The sequence below is a fragment of the Atractosteus spatula genome, chromosome 6, assembly GCF_055471065.1.
Source record: "Atractosteus spatula isolate fAtrSpa1 chromosome 6, fAtrSpa1.hap1, whole genome shotgun sequence".
Lineage (NCBI taxonomy): Eukaryota > Metazoa > Chordata > Actinopteri > Semionotiformes > Lepisosteidae > Atractosteus > Atractosteus spatula.
In genome coordinates, this window is record NC_142711.1 from 64,992,634 (window position 1) to 65,011,375 (window position 18,742).

Sequence of the window (18,742 nt, forward strand, 5' to 3'; positions counted from 1 at the left end):
TTTAATTTAAAGTATTCAAATTTGTTCATCAATAAAATACCAGAAACATATTTACATTCTATATCTAACATCCTTTTTTCACACACTTTCTATTAACTTTTATACAAAGCTAAATTCATCCTTGGAGTATTCTTTGTCTCAGAGCTGTTTCTGTCATATGAAAATATAACCTATATTCCATCAAAATACTTCCTTATTTTATTTTTCCCAGCAAAGTAATAAACAAACCCTGACAATTTGGCTTAGTTCTGTCTGCCTTCAAACCTTTCATTGTTTATTCTGTGCTATAATAACAGACCGTGCTTTGCCTCAAGGTATCACAGAATATTATTTCCAATTCAGCATTTTTCAAAACCTTTTTTTTTCTCCCTATCACAATATCTTGAGGGAGCCACATAATTATCTGCCTCTGCCAGGATGAACAGTAGAAAACACTCTCAAAAGACAGGAAAGTAATTTCCATGTCTGGGCCTGGGCCGTTCTTCCTCTGTAGCCTCAGAGTGGCCCACGAGAGGCACGGTCAGGCCACTTGGCACCGAGGAAAAAGCCTGCCCATCCGAGAAACCTGCTCATTCGAACAAACCAGACATGCTGAAGAATGAACAGTCAATACATTCAGGCACCATATTAGCACTCTAATGGCAATGCTGCAAAAAATCTCACTCACATTTTAATGGTCAAACACACAAATCGATCACTTTAGGACTAAAAAAGTGCTGCAGGAAATGGTGACTGGAGGAAAAATGCACACATTTGAAGCTTTGAGCTTTGAGAGCCAGTGTCTTGCTTTCCCACTGTTAATATAAGTAATAACTTGGCTGGGTGGTGCTTTTAACCAAAGTGAATGACATTGGCACTATTTTGTTAAGCAGGGTATTTCAGTAATGCAGCCCAAGACAAGTTCCTGCTCAAGAGTCCCTCTGGGACTGACCTTCCACTCCCAGTGCCCTGGCCACTCAGCCACACAGCTCTCAGGGCTTCCAAGAAAATCCACAGCACAACCCTGCGACATGTGCAGACCTGCTGTGCTTCAGTTTGAACCTGCTGAAGAAATGCTCAAGATACTTTGATATTATACATTTAATTAATTAAATCAAATGCAGTGAAAGAAACCCCAGGGGTTGTAAAAAAATGCGGCATCTTGAGATATTAAATTGTTTATAAATTGTTTTGGGTTTTTTTTAAGGGTCCTTTTATTTATTTTTTTGTTAGAATGCAAACAAGATCACTGGAGGCTAATTTCAGCCCGTCGCACTACAGTATGCACATGAGGTTTGCTCTTTGCGAGTCCAATAGGTTTTCATGAATATTGCCATCCTTCCTTCAGTACTGAACCTTGGAACACGACTCAAGAGTGGGCATTGTCACAATACTGGAACAAACCAATGAGATCGATCGATTTAACAGTGGAAATTAAATTAAATGTGTTAAAGTCCAACGAAGACTCCAATGAGACGCTTCCATGTGAATCTTACGCATTTATTTAAATAAACATACTTCAACCGGCAATTATGAAATGACTCGAGCACAAAGCAATCGATCGCCCGCGGAGATCAGTCATTACTCTTCCTTGAAGTGACATTATAAATGCTTTTCTAATCGCCGGCTTTTGTCTTCTCTCTCTTCAGAAAATCTGGAACCTCCGGCTAAGTCACCCAGCGCAGCTCTTCAGAGAGAAATATGAGCTACTGTACTTCACCTTGTGGTCTGGACTGAGCTTCAGACAGGGAAAAATAGCACGCACAACTAAAATGTAGAGGCAGTCCGTAAGAAATACATCAAGATTTGTTGTAAGAGCCGCAACATTTCAGGACTGTGCTTTTACAGTTATTGCCGCAGATAACGGGAAAATTACATTTTAACTGCTCTGTTGCACATCACTTGGTTTGCTCACCTCTGCAATTATAATTACAGAAATTTAATTTTATAATGAGAGTTTATATATAAATCAAATCGAGAGATTCACTTTTTTTCTTATAAAGATAGAACATATTTTCAAATACCAATAACTCCAGAAAACACCACAACAAAAACGCCATATCAAAAAAAATATCCTAAAGAGCTGCTCATACATGATATTAAAACTCGGTAGAAAATCAAACCACATTCTAGGAAGTTTAACTAAACAGAAGCTAAGTACAGTAACTTACGGGCAATACTTATCCAAGCTACAGTAAGCCTAGGGTTTCTGTTACAATGTAGCGACGACAGTCAGGAGTTACTCTCGGTAGCAGCACCACCAAGTGGTACAAAGACTTCGCTATTCAATCCTAAATAAAAATTAATCAAAAAACTTTATGCCTAGTGTGCTTTAGCTGCGAATGCTGCTGTCTTGGTAAATACGCACTACGAGCGCCCTACGTTTCAGTACGCGTTACAATTCTCGTTCCCTTTAAACACGTTCGCTCTATACTACAGTCGGATTTCAAAAGTAAAGTTTATAAAATGACAGAAAAAATCATCTTCGCCATTACAAAAACACATTATAATTTTTGAGGAGAATAAGGAAAGGAGCTCATATATCTATGTGATGTGAGAATTGGAATCGGCAGCTACATGAAATTCAAGACCTGCAATATGCAAGAATCATACCCAGACTCGAATTCTTTATGACAACGCGTTTATCACTGCATCAGTGCTGATTTGCAATACAGAGGTTGAGAGGGGTTACTTCTGATGAGATCAAGATATGTCACAAATCACTTAAAGGTCAGAAAGCCAGATCACTCTGTTAGCTGACTTACCAAGTGAGGTGTCCAACTACTCCAGTTCATCTAGCTGGGACGATGCAGCGAGTCATCAAGTTAAACCGCTCGGTTCAGTCGTCGCAGACGCGCTCAATGAAAAGTTGCAGTAATCCCAGTTTATGTATCTGCGCTTTCCTCAGAAACGCAGTCCAGGGAGTCAGTCTCCGCTTTTCTTTCCCCCCTCCGTGATCTCTTCTATCGCTCTCGGTGCCTCCCCCTGCACTCAAATATCTCTATTTCTGAATCTCCTTCACTTACTCTTTGAAATAGGAGACCAGACACCCGCTTTACTACCAACAATGGATGCGGCCAGTCTAAGGGGGAGGGTGACGTCTGTGAAAGTCAACAAACGTGGCGTTATAAACTGTTAATATGATTCTGTAGCTTAACACTACTGTAGCACATTATAAACTTAAATATCGCGATTTTTTATTTATTTTTTATCAATCAAAGAAGTTTTAAAATACAAAATAGAAAACGGCTATACCCCTCTGTGGTTGCGTAGTTAAAGCCCGCTCCATAAATGGACCAGTCCAGCATCTTTTCTGCAAAAGACGTGGCACAGAGGTTAGGCGATGTAATCAAACAAAGCAAAATAAAGTGAAAAGCTTTGATTGTCGGAAAGCAACTCAAATACACATTGCACCTACGCCGCAGGTAACGCCTCGATCTTGTCAACGAATCGCCCTGTGTTGCTTCAAATATTTGCTTCAACACCACAGATACCCTTTATGACGAGAAGTAGTAACATTATTACTAATTAACCGTTCTAAAAGAAATTAAATAAAAACACAATTTGTAAAAAATAATCCACCCTAACGATTTTGAAGATTGTTTGGGTAAAACGGATCTCAGAAAACAAATTAAATGGAAAAGTGTTTAATTTGCTGAGGTTGTCTTGGACTATAGTATGCGTTTAAAAATCAAATACAATCCATGTGTCAAGTTTTTCAGACTTGAGTCGTCACAAAATATTAAGCTTCAACATCTTCCTTTGGATCAACGTGGCATTTACAAATGTCATATCGAAGGGATTTCCGACAAAAGGGTGATTATAAAAAAAAGCTAGGTACTGTATTAGAATTTGAACTTGTCCTTACTATTAGTGGTGCTGCTATTGCGATCCCTGTGCTGAACTCCTCGTACCAGACTCTACCAGCAAGGACAACCGTCCATCTCGCTGAGAGTGAAAGTGTGAGCTGTCTTAAATGAAGACGTGTTGCACTCCTAATACAGAACAAACAAAAAAAAAACAAAGGTATGGAACAGAGAAAAATAAATCCACACAATAAAATTTTATTCATTGTGAACATATTAGATTTTTCTTCTTTTAGTACTTCAAACTGATTTGAAACTGAACTGGAAATACATAAATCTGAATGTCACTTCTGTACGTGCTGCAGGCACCTGAGTTGTTTTTTCCAAGCCCTGGAACAGTTGCAGTGTGTTTATTTCGCTTAGGAAAAAGTAGAACAAAACTCTTTGAAAATCTGACCCACAGAGCATTGACCTGTTTGCACATTTAGTATAAAAAATCTCTAATCTCAGCCAGTGGATTATTTCCCACACGTCTCTCAAGATCTAAGATTCACAGACATTGGGAACCCCGTTTTTTCAGATAAAGATCAGGTCTGTTGGGGCCTTATCCGAAAGTTCATCCAGTTTAAATGTCAAAATCCACTTGAGCAGTCTTATCCCACAGTAGGGTCTCAATTCGGAAAAGTACAATAGAAAGTCAAGGATAGACCTGAACTGAAATACTTCACTTCTACCAGACTTTTTTTTTTTAGGAGTGCCTGCATTTCATGTATTTAATAAAATACAGCAGAGCGGTTGTCATATTCTAAAGGAGAAAAAATGGGGAACATTATTGCGTTACAGCAAGAAAAGTATTCCCTGTGCCACAGCACACAAATCAGAGAGTGGAGAGAAAGCAGGGATAAAGTGACCAGTGTCCCCACCAAGCACATTACTGGCTTTATAAACCAATAACTGTAAGTAGTGCAATGCTCTAATGGCATAATAGCCAATTCCTTGTACCTTCTCTTTATTGCCTCTAGGAAAACACATTAAATAACTATAAATTGAAGCCTAGGGTTGAAAGAAGGTTCATTCTTGTGTGCTGAATTTCACAGAAATTCACACAGGAGTTTATAGCTGCTGCTTTTCTAAAGCAACCTGTAAAGTCACCCAAGCTGTAACTCGGCCACCGAAGAGGGAGATCGCCCCAAATTTGGTTTGACATGAATGATTTTGTGCTGCATCAGTTATATTACCTCCCATAAATAGCTCTGATCAGCATGTGGAAAGATGTGGTGGAACTGACGCAAAAGCCGTTTTTGAAAACTGTGCTGCTCAACAGTAAAACTAAAGATGGAAAAAAATAACCTTATTTTTGAACACTGCACTGTCTTCATTTAGAAGATGAGTAGACATTCAAAGCCATTTAATGCATTGTTGGTTCTAGCTATGATTCAATCCTGTTACATTTATAAAGAAGAAATCCACAATCAGAATGGATCTGAGGGGCTCTTCAAATTGTCATCCTGTAATTATGCCTCCTATTGCTGTCATCTCTGGAATGAACCAATCTGGAAAGAAACTAACTCAAGGTACCTGAGTGAAACCAACCCGCAGGCGGGGCAGGAGGCACTTGTGGTCGTCCTCTGTGTAGAGAGGCCAGGCTGAACCGTGGAAGACACAAGGAAACAAGAAGGAAGATGAAGATGTGGTCCAGGTTGTGGACCTGAAAACCATGAGCTACACTCAAACAAGTATAGAAGCCGGTCTAGTAGTTCAAGTAAGGAGGTGCGTAGTCTGCAAAGGAACAAGTAATAGGTTTATTCCATGCTGAAAAGAGAAGAAAGAAAACAGCGTTTCGGCTGTGGAGCCTTCTTCAGGTGTGAAACACTGTGTTTCCTTTCTTTTCTTTTCGATATGGAATAAGCCCGTTACCTCTTCCTAAGAAGCTGGTCTGTCTGTTACTGTCTTTATTAAAATATATATACTAAATGGTACTGAATTTTATATAGTACAGTATATCAATTATTGTAATATAAATTATAAAAATATGCTAAAATTTACATATAGTAAATGATATAATATATATTTATTTAGATTCCTCCCGTAAGTTGTTTTAAACGCAAAACTACTCCCATGAGTATAATCTGTTTTACTTCTGCTTATACAAAGAGTTTTTATCTGCTTGTCAGATTCAAGTAGCACTTCAGGAAAAGATGTAGTGTGACAATTTAATGAGCAGACTTTTTAAATTAAAAAATCAACTGTTATTCCCAGACCAGCAAGCCTTCCCCAAAGATCTGCTTTTCCATTTGACATATGTTGCACTTTTTCTTCAATTTGAAGATCTTGAAAATATATTCAGGGAAGTATTGTCATCTCAAGCTCTCATGTTGACTGGCAGATGTATATAGAGGACATGGACTGTGAAGTTATAAGAGCTCCAGCATAATGCCTGTTTGCAGTGTGCTGCGTTTCCCACATTCTGCATGTTAAGGAGTGAAACAATCTTATTTGAATGCTACTTTATTAATCAGTGTCAATCATGGAGCCAAAGGCACACAACATTCCACCACTGTTGGTGAGACACGAGGGCTTGCTGCAGTGATTAAGGAGAAGGTTATCATCCCAACAAACTTTACGGCAACCCGGAAAGTTTACGTTAAAGTTAACACTGACGCATCAGAATTGACATTCATTGTGATTTATTAAATGCTCTGCGCGAACATGACTTTTTCAATGTTCTTAAGCTTGTGCTAATCAATCAAAGCGTGTTTGATTTATGATGGCAGCCCTGTTTTGATGTGTAGAGTGCGCTTAATTCTATTTAACGCCTCTGCTCAATGCCAAGGTATATGGGTTGCAGCCAAGCCTGTGAAAATGTCTTTTCTTGATTTGAAAGCAGTTTCTGGAAAGTTTTAGTAATGTGTAAAAACATGGAAAGACACCTAAACAAGAAAAAGCTGGTGAGTCCTTCTTTTCATTGGACTGATAGCCACTCAGTGAAAGGAGAGTCATGTGAAGTATCATTTCTATAAAAGATGAAGTGTGTTACATAGTCCTGTAACTCTTTGTGTGACCCCTGAGATCTTAATCTTGTATCTGCACATTGATCTCATTTCAATTTCGGAACACTTTTGAGTTGATCTTGTTACTTTTGTCAAATCACCCTGAACCTCTTTCCTCTAGGCTGAACATGTTTCTTCAACATATAAAATATGCAAGTATGAAGGAGAAACTCATTTATTATTACTGTTGATGGAAGATATCAATTCCCAGTACATTTTATCACAGTTTGCCCACGTGGACTCACGAGAGATCACAGGTCGAGGTCATGGGATGAAGCCATGGTGCTTGTCTTCTTCATGGGCATGTTATGTTTACAGGGCAGATCAGCAATCCAGGCCTTTCTGGGGGTAAGAAATTGTTTGCCAGAGGGCCAAGCATTTATTTTCGGCGGCAGTTCAGAAGAGAAGAAAGAGAAGAATAATGATTTTGCATGTTTGTATTTAAAATGCTGTAGAGTCTTTAGTGAAGAAACAAAACCGTATTTTTAACAGTTTTTATGATTGTTACTAGTTTACAGCATTCATACCATGGAAATATTTTTATAGGAGTTTATGTCAAAATGCATTGTTTTAATCTTTGCTGTTGTCCTTGGACATATTCCAGGGATTTTGCCTTTTCACTCCAGAGACAATGACGGCACAATTCCACAGTTGTCACAGAAAGATAATGAAGGTACAGCTTGAATGAATAAGAACTACACAAAGGAGAGAAGCAGATGGTTTAAGATGTATTGCTACCTGTTCCAGCAAGCTGCTTTACACACAGCACTTGAGAACACAGTGGGAAGGCATTTGTTTAAATTGTGTTAATGCACCTTGTTAAAAGTGAATTTCTGCTTGATGAAATACTGGAACAAAATAAGATGAATACTCTCAATCTAATTTATAGTTTGCGGGCCAGTGTAATATGGGTATACAAACTTCTTAAATAATAATCACCGAATGGTTTCTGTTGCATATCCTCTTTATCAGGAAATAGCAATTGTTTATTGCCTCTCAGGAAAGGGTCCTGTGTACACACTCTGACACTCCACACTGCACACATCCTCTTGTCTTCTGACGTGCCCCGAGCTCCCCTGCACCTAACAGGAGAGCCAATGCCAACTGGAGGAGCACTGTCTCTCGCTGATTTCAGTCGCCATAATCCCAGCACCCCTTTGTTTTACCCCAGCCAGAAGACAAACCATGCATATGAACGAAGGAATTCCCGTGCATGGTTCAAGTCGGTTCATCCGAAGTACAAAAGAGGTTGATGCCGCTGCGAAGATGAGATCTGACAGAAACACCTGACGTTTTTTTCAGGCCGCCCCTAAACTGAAAGGAAACTCAATTTTCAAAATTGATTCGAATGCATTTCCCTCAAGCAAGTCGCCATTTTTATCAATGACACTTTTTCAATGATTTTTTGTGCATCATAAAAGTACCCCTGCAGTTATGATAAGCCTTGGTCATGCAGAATCAGTATTAATTCAGCAGACGTTGCGTGCTCAATATGCAGCTCATTTTCCTTCACGTCAAAGGCAATGTTGAAAACCTGGTCTCCACCAAGGCATCCTGGGATTGCCTGGCCAAGCTGGACTCCTGCCTCGCTGCCAGCACACTCAAGACCAGCAGGACCCCCACTGACTGCAGCCTACACCCCTTCACCCCCCACCCCTGGCCCCTAGCAGCAGGCCCAATTGCTCCCCCTCGACTGCACCCGTGCAGGGCGGGACTGCTATCACTCTGCACACAGTGAGCGTCGCACCAAACCCACGTCTCAGCCTGCGTGCCAGCCAGCCCCACCTGTGCTGCAGATCCTGTCACCTGCTTTTTGTGTTTTATACCCACTGGTCTCCCGATCCCATAATTAATTCCAGCGCTGTACAGCACAGGCACACAAAATATTTAGTACCTCGGAGACCTGTCAGTCCTGAAGATCTTGACATATTTTAGCTGTCATCTTTATAGATTATTAGTTGTCAAACATATGTTGGAAGCAATGGACCTGCAGTGAGCAGATGGAACACGTAGATAGATTGTTTTTGTGGTTAATGAGATTGCAAATGTATTCCGAGATTTATTTTTCCATTCATCTGGAAAAACTGCAATACTAGTGGAAAGTGTCAATTTGATGTAAAACAGTGAAATAGTATTTATTACTTACTCTGTCAAAACATTACCACCTTCACCACATACCTGACAGTCCACCTTGTTTAACAGCTTGATCAGAAATATAATTTCTCAAACGATCACAAGATTCTGAAATTAGCTTTAGAATACAAGAAGAGTTTTGCAGTCTGTTATAATGCACCAATTCACCAACATAACCTACAGACTCAAAGTCAGAATTTAATGGAAATTCTAATTGGTACAGTAACAAACAAGGAACCACATTAGCTTTGTAGTTCTGAATATTACATTGTTTTTAAATTGATGTTTTTATTTTGAGAAAACGAGCTGGGGGTAGTGACCTGAAATTTCCCACATTTGCACATCAGTACCAGCTAATTTCGACTTCCAGCACAGAAATGTGAAATGATTATTCATCTGCCAAATAGGGCATTACTGATATAGACTCTTTTTAATCCACAGAAAACATAATTTAATCTGAATATACAATAACAACCTTTAATTGAAATGTAATAAGTTTTGTTCATTAAAGTCAAATTCATCATAGGGGATTTTATTAATTTTTATTACTTGATGTTGTAGGAGAAAACAGGAAACAAACCTACAGTACATGTGGGAAAGCAGGGAGGGTGTGAACACATGGAAGGAAACAGTGCGTGTTTGAAAAATAAGACATACAGGCAGAGAGAGTGATGAGAAATTCTGTGTAAATTCTGTTAAAGCCTTTATTAAATCTGTCGGCAGGTAGTCTTGCCAAGGTAAATATAACTGACGCTGAGGGACTGCTCATACAAAAAGCAAGAACTGAAAATGAAGTCAAGGCATGAAGTGTTGTTTTATATAATCACATTTGTACAAGAGCGAAAGTCCTGATATTCTATAACAGACAACCCAACTCATATCTGCTCATCTGAAACTTTAACAGGTTTCATGGATACTTAAATGGAGAGTAATTATACAGGGAAAAAGCATTTTCTTGTGTGTGTGAACAAACAAGTCTAATTTTAATTAGTCCCCGTTGTGCTTACCTCAAAGCCAATGAGCCAATCAACTCTAATAAAGAGAGTTATCAAAACACCTCATAAATTCACAAAGTGCTAAACATTTGCATATTCATGAGAGAAAAATTGCTTCAAATGTTTTGCTCAAGGAGTGTGCTTTTAACATAATTTAATTTGCCACAAGCGTTAAAAAATTAGCACCGCTACCTGAAGAAAACGCACCTACATTTTTCATTTTGGGTCCCTCCAGCTCCCATCCGAACTGGAGGCAGAGCAAAGACCAGCTCCGGGAAATCCAGCAGGTCTCTCTACCTGTCTTTCAGAACAGAGCTCGAGTCCTGCAAAGGTAAAACGTTTGTAAGAAGTGACAGCCATTGCTTTGCGGCAATAATCCATCATTCAAACCCTGACATGAGGGTCAGCCCTGTCCAATTGTAATAAGTCTGCCATATTTCTCCAAACGAAAGGTATTATGTTGCCTAGCAAATATGTACTCAGATAAGTGTCTGTACTTGCACAGCAGACGAGTTAATTAATTTTAATTACTCACAGGATGCAAGACAAGGCCAGAATATCTGTCAGGCAAGAGAGATGTGGAGAAGAACCTGCCACAGGACAGCCAGGGAGAATTAAATGTCTCGGAGATTATCAGACTCCTGGCGGTGAATATTTATTTCGTTTTAGGCTACGTTTAATTTATATTCAAAGGGTGAGAACGCTTTATTTTGAAAGGTGGAAATGCAGTGCTGCCTGTCTTTGGCTTGGCAGCAGCTTGAGGAGGAAACAAACAAGTGTGCCTGTTACGTTACTTCACAGGTGGCACAAGCAACATCTTTGATCCTGGTGGTCAAACCCAGACCCCCGGCTGCCATGCTCCTGGAACAGGGCTGGGATTACTGGCCGGACTGCTGTGACGAGCTCCTGCAGGCCTGCATTCACTCCTCCGGTCAGAGGATGGCTGGGTGTGTCGAGGAGCTCCTTCACAGCTCCTCAAGCTTCCCAAACAGCACCAGCCGTGCTCCACAGTGACTGAAAAGTTCTTCTAGATCAGCACGGCGATGTTGAAGCTGGAATCTGGGAACACTCTGAGTATAAAGAGAGGACAGTGAGGCGCGGTCAAGACATGATTTATACTGATGAGAACTGTAAGCGATGCCCTTCTCTGCAGACTGAACATGTCTTGCATGTAGAGTAGTACTGACATCTTCATATTCTTAAAGAGAATTAAAATCTGTCATAAAAATTCACCCTCAATTTCCCCCCCCAAAATCTCCTTTCATACTTTCTGCTGTCAATGTGTTGTGTGCTTGTGCTTCTTTCGGATGCTAGTTTGTCTTGCAAGAACGTACATAAGAATGTTAATCTGTGGTTAGAATAGCACAGTACTAAGCTCTAGCTATGATTATGATAGCTATAATAAAGCAAAATCAACACAGAGAAGCTCATTGTGTTGTATATTATCTCTGGAGGCTTGGAGAGTGTAAGGAATTATTAGAGTAATAATTAAATTTTTAATTTTTCTGAAAAAAAAACAAAAAAAACACAAATAACTGAGAGCCCTGGGAGTTTTTGTCAAATACTCATCTTATATATGATACACTTTATCTCTAAAAAGAGCCAGAACAGACCAATGAACATGATGTGGCTCCATCTCACCCCACACACTTCCTTGCCTTCCACTTAAACATGTAGTTGACTATCGTGGCAGATATCGTATGTAATGCCTCTTTTCACTTGCAGTGTAAAATCAAATAACTGGTATGAATCCAACTCACAGCACAGGATCCCTGTTCAGGCTGATCATATCTCTGTCCTCCTATTTTAAATTGTTTATAAAGGGGAAAACAAAAATAGGTCAACCTGTCTATCTCTGAAGTCTAATTATAAAGTATATTTACACAATGGTCTTGGTGCCTTCAATGGACTGTAAGAAACGCTGACGTAAATTAGTTTTTTGGGCTGTTGTGAACATTTCAATTATGTGAAGATAAGAAGAAGAAAAAATGTAAAAAGCCAAAACTGTCTAACAAAAAAATTGGAAATTTACAGTAAATGAGAAAGATATATAATAACAATAAAATGTGTACTATGAGTATTCAGTCATGGCTTGTTTTCAGTAAAATTTGAAAAGGGAATTGTATTGTGTGAAAATAAAGCATTTAAATATAGCGGAAGAGGAAAGAGGAAGAGGAAAAAATCCTTTGAATTGTTTCAGAATATACATTATTTGATCTCAGACTCCAGTAACCTTCTTGATATATTAATTAATTCAAGAATTCTGATGAAATGGCAGTTATTTACAAAATATTTCAAAAGCAATAAACTGTAGTACCACCACAGTGAATCATTAAACCATATTTATGAGTTCAGCTACTGAATGTTCTCTCAGCTAATAATTTTCAGTAAAATGATGCTAACATAATGATAGAATTATGTTTTGATTTTAATTCCCTAACTTAGTTTATACAGAATTTTATGCAGCTAATAAAATGCATCCCTTCCTATTCTACAAACAGTAAATATTGAATTATCTTCTCTTGCTTGCTATTTTTTAATCTATATTAGCAATCCTTCTAAGCCTAGTGAAATAATAATAATAAAAAGGGGAGTATACAATGCTAAGAGCTACAGAATATGCTGAAACTACCCGAGACAACACTGGTGAGTCTTGGCATAAAAAGGTGAAGAAGTTCTGTGGAGAAGAGAGGTTTTTGAAGCCTCTGAATCTCAAGATTCAAAGTGTGACAACATGGACATGATGCTTTACTAAATATACATAGGCATCAAAATAAACTTAGACTCAACAATACCCCGGCCAAACACAATCAGGTCATTTGACATGCAATACTTGTTTTCTGTTTGCATGGAATACGCATATATATAAAAGTCAGAGTTTAAGGAGTTTTTAAACTAACAAGAAACTGTTAAAATGTCACAAGCCTGTTCCACCTATAAGTATGCATTGTAAGTCCAGAATCCCTGAAGATCAGCTCTCTAAACTGCTTGTTCACTGACCGGCATCATCAGTTCTGCTCTACTTCCAGAAATCCTAGTGCTTAACTCAGCAACCTGTGAACGCCAGTACACAATAATTGTTATGTGGGGGCACTAAGCTGTGCTAAGTCCGGCTCAAGTTGTCAGTGAGGAGCTGTGTTTTGCAGGAAAAGCTGGGCTGTTTAAGGCTCGTCCAGCTGGTGAGGACCAGCAGTAGCACCGGACTTGTTTCCCGTCCAGCTCTGGTTACCAGCTCTACTCAGTTCAGCTCCATGGGCGTCTGTGCTGGAAAACCCAGCAGGAATCCTAAATGACACAGCATGACATTCAGCAGACAGCAGTGTCATCACGGACAGCTGGACCACATCAGAGTCGGCCACAAACCATCTACATCATGTCATGCACATGACTAAAACACGACGTGCTGACAGCTGGATCCAAACCACACAGCCACTGGGTTCCAAAGGTTTTTTTAAAGCAGTGTTTTTCTTTTCCTGTGTTTCTTTTCCTGCTCCACTCTCCTGTGCTCACAATCCTATTGGCACCATGGTGTATTTTTCAGATAGCACGTTGCAAGGTTAAACGCCTCAGGAGAAGGAATTCAATGGTCTTCTTGAGATCAGTGCAATAATATCCTGGTTTATCACAGGATAATCACCTTTAACATAAGCACAGTCTACTTTCCAGGCAGATCTAGGGCCGAAAGCTGATGAAATTTGAATTCTCTCTAGGTAGAGTTATTGAAAACATGCAATATAGATGTAGTGTCAGTCAGCCGCAATGGACTTGAATATTACATTTTAAAAGCAGAGCAAGCAAAGTCAATCTTAATTTCATTCCATCAAAACTGTCATCTGTATCAACACACTCACAGAGACTTACAAAAGCGCCCTGCAGCGCACTCTAATCAGATCAAGTGAAAAGTAGCATAAACATGAAATTGCAATGCATTATTATGAATTAAACCAGAGATGAATTACATAGCACACATGATAAAAGCTAATATTGTTTATTTTGAACTTTGCACTCCATATGTTTAAGCATTATTATTATTATTTTTGTCACCATGTGGCATATCTGTTCTCACCAGATGTGCAACAGAACTCAAAGTGATAATTCCTTCTACAAGAAGCCATGTACCCAGACTTTTTCACTGACACCACTGTGCCACCTGATCCTATTTTCCTGCAGATGTCTGGGACAGCTGCTGGAGAGCACATTAATCACAGTTATACACATGATCACGACAGAAGTCGAGAGGATTCATCTGTTTGCAGCAAAAGATTTAATTCAAGAATACCGGAGAACAGCAGACAGTAAGATTTAAACCACAAAAGATATGTGCATGTACAGTATTTGTGTAAGTAAGAGAAAACATATAACATTAAATTAGTTTAGTTTACAAATACATTTAGGAAATCTATCAAATGTATTATACATGACCAATTCAGCTGAATTCCCACAGTATTCTACTAACCTGAGAGTGGTTGGAAACTTTATTATAAATAAAGCCAAGCTCTGACTTAACAAAGAATCAATGTCCTCCAGCCTGTGGCCACACCACTAGGCCTGTTCCTTCAGGCTCTGATATCTGACACTCAAGAGGTCAGCAATGAAACAAACTGCACATTTACTCTCGTCTGAAGAATGCAGATTTTCCGTCGATGGGATGCTGTTCCAAAGACATATATGAAAGTGTTTTGTGTTTTACCCTAATTTTCCCCTTTGTTACCAAATTCCGATGTTATCTGAATCTACTGTACCTTTTTAAAGCCAGTTGCTCTCCATCATATTTCCAAGAGAGCAGTTAAGCTTGAAATAAATCACATTTTAGCAACAAGCAGATCTCTATCACGGAAAAGATGTGAAATGAAGAACCAATGGATTTTAAAAGTTTGTCATTATTATAAACAACAGTAACCCACCTCAACTCATCCATGTATTTCTGTATTCTTACAGTGAGAGTAACCAACTCAGAAAGAATATAGAGGAGGGTTCAGAGGAAGGATCTCTGTTAAATGCAGTTTCATCGCCCAGATTTTTAAAAAAGAGGGTTTTACATCCAAAAGAAGAGGGAAAATCCTTCGAATGAAAGGACTTAAATGAAGCTCAGCCCCTGGAAAGAGGTGCTGAGGTTGGACTGGAGTGATGCGGCAAGCATGAGGCTGGACTCCATGTGACTCATCCTTGTCTCACAGGGCTTTAACGACAGAAACAGCAAAGACTTCCTCGCCAGCCTGTTGTGACGTTTGAAAACAGGTTGAAACAAATTGTTCAGAGAATCAGTGTCGAATAATTACCCTGTGGTAGGAACATGTTTAAATAAAATGGAGCTGTACTTCTAACCAATGCTGCTCTTAAGCTACTCTTACACTAAACTGTTCAAACAACTGAGTGTGTGTATATTTAGAGGACACTGAGCCTTCCTTCGCGTCTGCAGCAGTCGCTTGCTGTTGCTGGTCTCTGGCCGTGCCATTTTCTTTGTTACACTCTATAAGTGTTTTAGTTATAAACCTTTGCTGCTTACTCACCTCACATTTCGCTTTCATACTTTCATTTTTGCTCGCTCTTTGCCTTCCGTGAATAACATTATATTCTTCTTAACTTATTTCTCATTTGGTGTCACAGTTACAGCAACATCTTTCAAACTGACATGAAACTGCAAACCTCTGTAAACTTGTCTTCTACTGTAGATGTTAGAAGCTGCAAAGAAGTGCAAGAAAGTTGGATATTCAGGAAATGGAAACCATATGTATATTCGAAATAGGATAATATTGATATTACTTTTAGCTGTGGTCCTCTTCTGTGAAACTGAAAGCATCCTGGGTACAGTCCCTAACCATAGCCTTATGGTGAGTGAGCAGCTAATCTAGTAGAAAAGTAACCAGGGTTTTACTGGACACATTACTTTTCACTTCATGATTCTACTTATTTGGAGGTGATGGCTTATCAGATATGCTTTTGAAAGAATTGTAATTTTTAAGGATTAAGGGATAAATTTGATTGCCATAGAGCTAGCTCATCAATCAGGGATGGATTTTAAGGATCACTGGGGAGAACAGCAAAGTTAATCTCAGAAAAAGCGGAGTGGCATGGTCCAGAACTCCCCCTGTGATTGCAATGGTCTTTTCCTTTCAATTAACAAGTATGCGGCATGCGGTCAGCACAATCTCTCTTTTAATTCTACTTTTCTGATCCTCTGTCTTTGTACAAGTTGGTCAACACATCGCCCTGCACTGCTTTGCAGAGATTACTCCCTTTTGTCTCTCAGCTGCTGGTTCATTTGTCATGAAATCTGATGCCTCCATCCAGACCAATTTAAAAAAGAAAAAAGCTGAGCACATTTCTGTGGCTCAGTTCATTGCTCCTGTTTGTTCTTGGCCTCTTAGATCATCAATCACCTAACTTTCATTTGTAACTTCAGTTGCAAGCCTCACTGAGGAATGACTACAAGATGTATCTGTTAAACAAGAGGATGACCCTGTCAAACACAGAGGCATTAAATGTCCATCTCTTCGTACCTAAGTGCACACTTTGCTTAAACAATTCAGTGATCTCTTCCTGCGACTTCTGTTGGGTACAGTGATCTCAGCTCAAATTAAAGCATATGAAGGTTTCAGGTGTCCAGCGTGTACATAAAATGGATAATTCAACAAACCTATCTCTCCCTGTCTTCTTCTAATACAAAGAGAACCAAGAAATTATTTGAGACTGATGTGAAGATGACTGTTCAGATTCATGGAAACCTGGGACTGTGTAACAAAGAATGGATCTGCAGGCAAAAAGGAAAGAACCAATAAGCCTTAGTCCAGTATCTAAGGAGCAGCAGCATGATTAGGAAAACAATTGAATCCTTGCAGCTTACTGATTTGTGTTTTTTGTTCTGTTCACAAATATAAGGCGTTTGAATTCCTAGGAGTAAACTCTGGTACTTTAGTAACAAGGTCGTTTCTGCATTGCTAATGTAAATGAAGTTGACTGCTAGTCATCTCTTGGAGACAGTTAATATGAATTTTGCTTTTTTCCTATCAGCCTAAAATGCATGCAGATCTACATGATGATTCAATTAAAATGTAAATTCTCATCCTATTACTAGAATAGACAACAGGCATTTGGCTTTACTAAAATCAATCCAGTGTGTGCTGATCCACTAATGTCCTTGTATTGCAAGCAATAAAAATTTAAGACTGGCCACATTTGTAATAGATTATTATTTCTTTCTCCAGTTTCCCAGGAATTTAAATAGGATTTATACATGCTGGGTCAAACTAATATCAGATATTGCATGTGGAAGCAGAATGGCTAACTATGTTCATCTGCCAAAACAAATTTACCTTTCACTCACTGTCTCAGTACACATGTATTTACAGTCTCTTCTCAGAGGTTTACCTAGGAATGAAAACCTCCAACAGCTCCCCATAGTCTGGAGTGTGGTTCTTCCTGTATCTCACATCAGCATAATGCAATTCAGCGCTGTTGCAAATTCTTTCTTCAGAAACATTTTTTACTACACAATGACATTTTTTCAACACGTGTAGAAAAATAATGTCAGATTTAAGAGAACATGAGGCTTTTGCTCAATAACATCAGTTCAGCAATCACATCCTTTTTTTTTGCTGTGAACATCTGTCCTAATGCAGTGCATCATCCCAGAAAGCAGCCAAGCCATTTCCTCAGTATCCTGCAGGCAATGCATCATCTGCATTTGTCCCAGCATGGCGTGCTACAATTCTGACAGTCAAATGTTCACAAAAACTAGCCCTTTATGCATTTCCCACCTACGGTACACTTTGTTATACTATTCTGTTACAGCTTTGAAGAGTGGTTATGTATGAAGAGAAACTTTTATTTGGAAGAGTTTTTTTCTCTGTGGTCTTTCAGTGAAGTTTGTGCTGGCTCCTGCATTGTGAGCCCTCAAGAAGGAAGAAAGCTCTTCAGCTGAAAGTGAGTTCCAACAATGTCTCACAAGAGGCTCCTCCACACGGAGCTCCAGCTCCATAAAGCAGTCTCAAAATCTCCTCACAGAGACGTTTACCTAGGAATGAATACCTCTACCAGCTCCCAATACTCTGTAGTGCAATCTCTGCTTCTTCCTGTACTAGTAGATCCTGTAGCTCCCGTCAGCACTGAGGCAATTCAGTTCTGTTGCAAAACCTCTCTGTGTAAAATCTGTGTAAAAAATATATTAGACAGATGTACAGTATATGATATCGCGGAATCACAAATAAATACTGGAAGTAACACCACAGCAAAACTATCTGGGCCTCCTGGACTGAATTTCAATTCATGAAGTCTGCTGAGTCGTAAATTTGATCGAGTCATTTTTCTGTCATTTAGCAGTCAGGAGGTGTGACGTGACAGGAATCATCTTAAGCAAACCTGAAGTTTTAACCCAGGGACGACCCTCCACCCTTCAGAAGGCGTCAGTAAGACAGTGAAGTCACCTGCAAAATCAAGTCAACCTTGAGGTCAGGATGTCAGTGAAAACAGACGTACAAGGTTAGCAGACCTGACTTTAGTTCAGAGATTTCAACATGAAAATGTTTTAGGCAATATTCACAAAGGACGTGTTACAAATTACCATTGCTGGCACGTTCTCTTAAAAGAATACAACACAAATCAAAGTTTAGTGCAGTAGGTTACAGCACATTATTTTACAGACATGGTGTTGAGCTATTCTTCATTCATTTCAAGCCTTCAGTGGTGAATGTTTATAGCCCTCAGAGAAGACCATGCTGATGCTGAAAATGCTTTGTGAATTCCAAGTTATCTCTAAAAGCATTTTTTGACCCATACTGAT

At 39.2% G+C, this 18,742-nt stretch overlaps 1 protein-coding gene across 1 annotated transcript in view; it reads right to left on the bottom strand.

Annotated features, from left to right (window-relative positions):
- sema5a (sema domain, seven thrombospondin repeats (type 1 and type 1-like), transmembrane domain (TM) and short cytoplasmic domain, (semaphorin) 5A) overlaps positions 1 to 3,007 on the bottom strand; it is a 129,589-nt gene extending 126,582 nt beyond the window's left edge. The window contains exon 1 of the mRNA XM_088918723.1: positions 2,745 to 3,007. The gene's annotated coding sequence lies outside the window, so the exon portion shown is untranslated. The remainder of the gene's footprint in view (positions 1 to 2,744) is intronic.
- Between the last annotated feature and the right edge of the window lie 15,735 nt (positions 3,008 to 18,742).